Below are 6,366 nucleotides of genomic sequence, written 5' to 3'. Positions count from 1 at the left end.
CTAGTTTTCACATTAACGGCTGCTCTGTTGCTTTTATATATATCAATACTGTGACATATACTATAGGCGCTTAAGCTCATGCTAAAGTAATACCTAAATGAGAAATGTAACATTAAACCTAAATGATTTTTCATTTAACAATAACAAAAGAAAACCCCATTAAACAACAGGAAGAAGTAATCATATAATTTTTCTGCATTTATTTTCTGAAGGTTGAAACAAGTAGCATGGCCACTACTAAAAACCAGCACACTGCAAAATGCTCCACAATCCTTAAGACATTTTGACAATAGCAATAAACAGAAAAGCAACAGATCTGCATAAATATGTGACCACATCTCTGAAACAAACAAACAAAACTGTTTGCAGAATGGACATATTCTGTTCATATACTGATGTATTACAAGATCTATATTACTATACCAGGTGTTTGACATCAATTAGTTTTCTATCGTCTAACTGTATTTTTACTGGATGTTTGTTTTTCCTGTCTTAGACTTTTTAATATTACTTTGAAAGGTACACCCATTCAACTGCTTGTTAACACAAATATCTAATCAGCCAATCACATGGTAGCAACTCAGTGCATTTGGGTATGCAGACATGGTCAGGACGACCTGGTGAAGTTCAAACTGAACATCAGGGGTTTTCAGAAAATGGTCTAAAAAGATAACCTATTCCTGCTGACCATGGTCATCTGTTTATCACCATACACTGCAGTGATAAGGGGATGTAGCATGATGGCTGTACCGTGTCACAAAGCTTAAATAGTCTCAAACTGCTTTCTTGAACATAACAGTGAGTTTGCTGTACTCAGATGGCCTCCATAGTCACCAAATCTCAGTCCAATAGAGGATTTTGAGGATGTGCTGGAATGAAATATCACAGCTGCTAAATCTGTAGCAACTGTGTGATGCTATCATGTTAACATGGACCAAAATGAGGAAGGTGCTAAGGAATGGTTCCAACACCTTGTTAAATCTATGCCATGAAGAAATAAGACAGTTCTGGAGGAAACATGGGGTCCAACTTGGTGCTAGTGCCTAATAAAGTGGCCGGTTTTAAACGTGAAGCTAACGCCTGCAACAGGTTAGCTTAGCACAGAGTAGAAATGGAAAGAAAGGAGAACTGTTAGCTTTGCTCACGATAACTTAATTAAAACAAACATATCGACTGTTTTAGTTAAGTTTCTGTAGCTGCAGGTTTCACAAATAAATAACTGGTTAATTAGTTAAATATCTTGTTCAGCTGTGGCTGTAGCTTAACAAAAGTCAATTTGATACTGTCATCCTCCCTCAACACATCTACAGGTAAGTGTGTTTGTCAGTACGAAGAACTCCTTTTATGGTCTCCTGCAGGTGAACTGACTGATATTGAATAGAACTTTTCCTATTAATTTACCCTAAAAAAAAAAAGCAAATATATTAAACAGCAACATAGAGACCCTGCAAGTTCATTTATAAACAGTTCAATTATAAACTTGGGCAATTTATGACATAGTTCCTTCTCAGCTGCAAAACACATACCGGTAGTCAAGGGCAATTACCCAGAAAAACACTGCTTAATTCCATAGTCCTTAGGGTGGGTCAGTGCCCTTTAAAAGTGCTTATTTTGAGCAAGGCACTGTTGACCCAAAAGTCCACAGTGAGTCACAAAATAAATTCAGCATTTGTAATGGTATAAAGGTCAAAACCTCCATTCACCCATGCAGTTCAAGGTCACAGCATAGCTATATAACTACATAAAGCGGTGTAGGCCATTTTTAACTCAGATTAAAAGTAGCCAGTTCAGCATGAGACAAAACTCTTCTTTTTTCTTAAGATACATACCACCTTGGACCTATAAACAATAACAAACTAGTTTATTTCCATACTCAAAAAGTTTGTATGTAAGTTTTTTTTTTGTCATAGCCACAGGGGGACAAGTCTAGTATGACACTGTTTTTCAGTGGTGTTCTCCATTGGATTTTTCCTTTAGTCTGACAGTAGTCTTAATCCAAACCTGCTACATGAGTCTGCATGAAATCCAAGACTCCTTAACCATGTTTATTTAAAAGTTGTAATTTATTTAAAAGTTTTAATTCCATTCTTGACTTTAGAAACAGCAGTTGAGCAAACAACTTAAGCTCCACTTTTTCTGCAACTTTATCTTAGCCATTTAATCTCTTCACTAATCTTGGTAGTAGAATAAATACTTGACTGTTTGAATAAGCCTAAGGAGGCTTTCCATCACTGATGGCTAATGTAACAGATCAGCAGAGTCTTGCTTCACTACAGACATTTAGTGTTTGCTAACCCCCTAACAGCATAATTAACACCATTAAGTGTTTGTGTTACTAAGGAACGAATCCATTTAAGGTCCTCACATTCCTTAAATCCCCAACATTTAGAATTTGGCTCTCTCTACGTGCAGTTGTGTTTCATTATACGTATATGTATAAGTGAACTTTTCTGTTAGTACGCTGGTGCTTTCATAGGAAAACAAACACTCCTTTTCACAAATCCCTCCCCGGAGCAGTAGTGTGGCAGAAGCAATAAAACACTGCCATAATCCATCATCTGAAAGCTGTACTACGCTCTCGAATTGCGCAACTCTAATCCACAACAATTTAATACTGATATCTTTCATTTTGTACTGTCGTGCAGTTTTACAATGCGACATTTGGATTGCAGCTTTTTTTTTTTTAACCAATTTTCTCTTCAGTTGTGATAGATTAGCTGGGCAGTACATGTTTGTGCTCAAGTACACTATAAATTTCAGATACACCACAAGAAAGGTTAGATGCAGGAAATGAAAGGAATAATACATTCCAGTCAGAACTCGGCTCTGACTCTACAAGCCTGACATAAGCCTGTTTCAGCTTACGAACTCCCAGCAGTAAGATGTACTTATGGAACCTGGAGACACGCTTTTGTTCTTCTATGCCATTAGATGCAAATATGAGCACGGTAACACAATAATAATAATGTTTAAAAAAAAAAAAAACAATTACACAAAAACTCCAAAGAACTTTTTTGCTGGACTTGTTGTACATTTGGCTGTAAAATTACAAAATAATTCTCATCTGTCAGGAACAATCGGAATTCTCCCTCTAGTCCATCAGCGTAACTTTGTGCTGAACATTGTGGGAGTCAAGATCTCTGTCTAAATAAATAAATAAATCTGGGTAAATTCCCAGATGATTAAACATGCAACTATTTTGCTGGTAATACCTGAAACGAGTAAAGTCATAACCCCCCTAAACCTGCTGGAAATTACACCCCTGCTGTAGTCCAAAGTTATGCTATCATATGATAATCTGAATGCTTTGTTCTAATGTGATAAACATGCCCATAAAGCCCGTTTTCTCTTCTTTCCTAAACTGCTTGAATTGTTTTACAGCCAGCTATGATGTGCAAGAGGCCATTTAAAACTATTTCATTTGTCAACTTGAACGAGTAGAGCAACAGAAGTGCGCTGCTCCCCTTCCTAGTTTTGTTTAGTGTTGATTTCTCACATTTGTCACACCTACATGTTTCACATCATCAAACAAGTTTTAATATTAGACAAAAACAACAGGGTTTAATATGTGACAAAGTAATTTTTGAGACTGTGGTAGGTTTGAATAACTTTTTCCTTTACTCGTGTTATCTTTCCCCAATATTAAAATGTGTTTGATGATCTGAAACATTTTATTGTGACAAATATGCAAAAAGTTAAGAATGGCTTTAATGTCTCTTGGTTATAAGCAATTACAGACGCTTCTCTAGGTGCACTCGGGTGACAAACACAACTCAAAACTGCAGCTAGGTAACATGGAAGCTGGCCTTCATCAAATCGAGAGTCTGGAGGAGGATAAAAGCCAGGTATAGCTACAGACAGAGAGATTAAAATCTGTGATCCTCCAGTGGCCATGTTATGTGTCTTCAAGGACATTACCCCCCTATCTCTGACTACAAAGCTTTTTCTCCTCATCTGCTCTGAGTTCTTTTTTTGGGAGTGTGGCGGGGGGAGTAAATGTCGCCAGTCTCCGCTGAGCTGCTCTCAGCACCCAGCAGCAGACCGGAGATTGGTGCAGCTCCCAGTGACAAAGCTGAGCCTTGCACTGTGCCGGTAAACTAAAAGGTAAAAGGCTGCCAGCATCAATCAGCTGCAGGGTATAGAGAGGAAGAGAGGGAGCATCCTCCTCCCCTGCTGTTGCTGCAGTGTGTTTCCTTTCACAAGAAGTGCAGCTCCCCTCTCCCTCCCTCTTTCTCAGGGGCTATTGGAAAGGGCAAGACGTGAAAGGAGCTGATTCAAAGTCCATCACTGAACTGTCTTATTCTCAGTGTGTCTAAGACTTTTACAAAGGTCACTTTAATTTAAACCTTTATGCCGCCATTTCAGTTGCAAGATAGTGCTTTTTTATTTATTTTTTTACTTGGTGTAATGTGTTTCAACAAAAAAATTTTTTCCTGTCAGTAACTGATTCTGAGGGGATTCCTGGGTGTTTCACTTGGCTCATATCAATCTTTCTATTTACAGGCTGGTTTTGTACTATTGTACATATTTCAGTCTAGTTCAGTATATGCAAGCAAAGCTGGCTGGCTGTCAGAGTGCTATATTACTAAAGTTGACTGGAAGGGAAAATGAGAGGAATGACTGCAACCTTGGGAGGATTGTTAAGAAGAGTTGACTGAAAAACTTGGAAGATCTTCACAAGGACTGCTAGTGCAGCAAGAGCAGGCACGGACAGGAAAGGAGCTGCAACTGTCACATTCCTGGCTCCATATTGTCACATACGGAGCCACTATTGAACCAGAGAAAACACTTCCCTACTCAAAGTGTCGGCTCCCTCCACAGATTTCCTATAGGACTGAAGTCTGGGGACCTTGTGGGTGCTGCAAGATTTCAGTCCATTACTGATAGTGTGTTACCAATGGTGTTCTTGGTGACTGTGGTCTCTCCCCATTGTATAAGCCACAATTGTCAAAATTAAAATAAAAGGCTTGAAATATTTCTGCCTTTTCATGATATTCTGCTTTATTTAAATGCACCGATATATATTTTCAGAAAGTATTAGCTCGTTCATCCTCTTTGTGAAGTGTGTGCCTGCCGGTTCGACCAACACTTCAGTCCAAAGTGAACTTGGTCATTAATAATAAAAAGCCTGCCATGAAAATTACATGTTTATGGTAACCAGGGGATGATTCCCAGACCTTTTTTCTTTTTTTAAATCAACATACAAGAATTTTTCCACTACTTTGACATACTTTGATTAAATGAATTGAATAACGCAGCCTTTGGTAGGTTGCCAGGTTTGTATTGTAAATACAGCGCAAGCAATACATGCTCAGCATCAGCAGAGGATTGCCATAAGTATAGTAGCATTTAGCTTTAAGAACAACTGTTCTTAAATCTTAAGTGCAGTTTAAAAAAAAGTATGAAACAAACATTTTTATGACGGTCCTTAATTACATGCGAGGAAATGTAACCTTCATAAATGTTCATCATCTGAATAAATGTACTAGAATCACAGCTGAAAAACAGTCATGATCAGAGATGAAATGAGGATTGTCAAAACAGATTCCAGATCAGCCTGGAGGCCGTCTGTTTAGCTTGATTTCTGTGCCTGTCTGTTGGGGCTCTGGATAATGTTACAGCACGCTTCACTCATAGGATGCTTCAATATCTGCAAGGCGTCGGCCCGCCCACTTCTTCCTCCTGGGTGCTTCCTGTGTTGCCCAGATAGGCAGCCAAATATGGGGTCATAGTGTAACAGATGATCTGCATGTAGACAAGGAGGTGGTTTTGTGGCATATTTGTAGCTTAAATTTCCTCGTGTCAGCATCTTTCCTGTGAGATTGCACAAACACTGGCTGTTCAGTGCAGCAGGCTGGCAATGTTTAACGGTCAAGCTGTTTGCTGTGTTATTATAAAAACATCAGCAGTTATGAGACAGGTGCTATATCTCAGAAAGACCAGTTTTTGTGTTGTAAAACATCACAAAGCTCAGAGATTAAGCGATGGTCTTTTAACTTTACCATTTGCAGAGATGAAAACAAATGACCCCATTTCTTCTGGTCCTATGCCTTGGGATAGTTTTGTATATTTGTCAGACGGGGAATTTGAGTACAAAACTGTGTGGGAAGAAGATGCCAATCTAACAAAGAGAGTAGTAGTAGTCTGCACGCTATGATTAAATGTGTCCAGCTGAACAAATAAGCACTCTGAAATTTTGTGGGAAGAGTTTTGCATGAAAAACCCTGTCCTCCGAAACCACCGGCAGAAGCAATTTTAAATTAGTACCATAAATAACAGCCTTAGGACATCTCGAGGTACTTTCCCTTTACCCAAAGGAAGCAATAAGCCTTAAGAATTCTTAAGATTTCTTGACAAAGACCAGGG

The sequence above is a fragment of the Pundamilia nyererei genome, unplaced genomic scaffold, assembly GCF_000239375.1.
Source record: "Pundamilia nyererei isolate P.nyererei 1_Seehausen unplaced genomic scaffold, PunNye1.0 scaffold00011, whole genome shotgun sequence".
NCBI lineage: Eukaryota > Metazoa > Chordata > Actinopteri > Cichliformes > Cichlidae > Pundamilia > Pundamilia nyererei.
Note: the sequence above shows the minus strand (reverse complement) of the source record.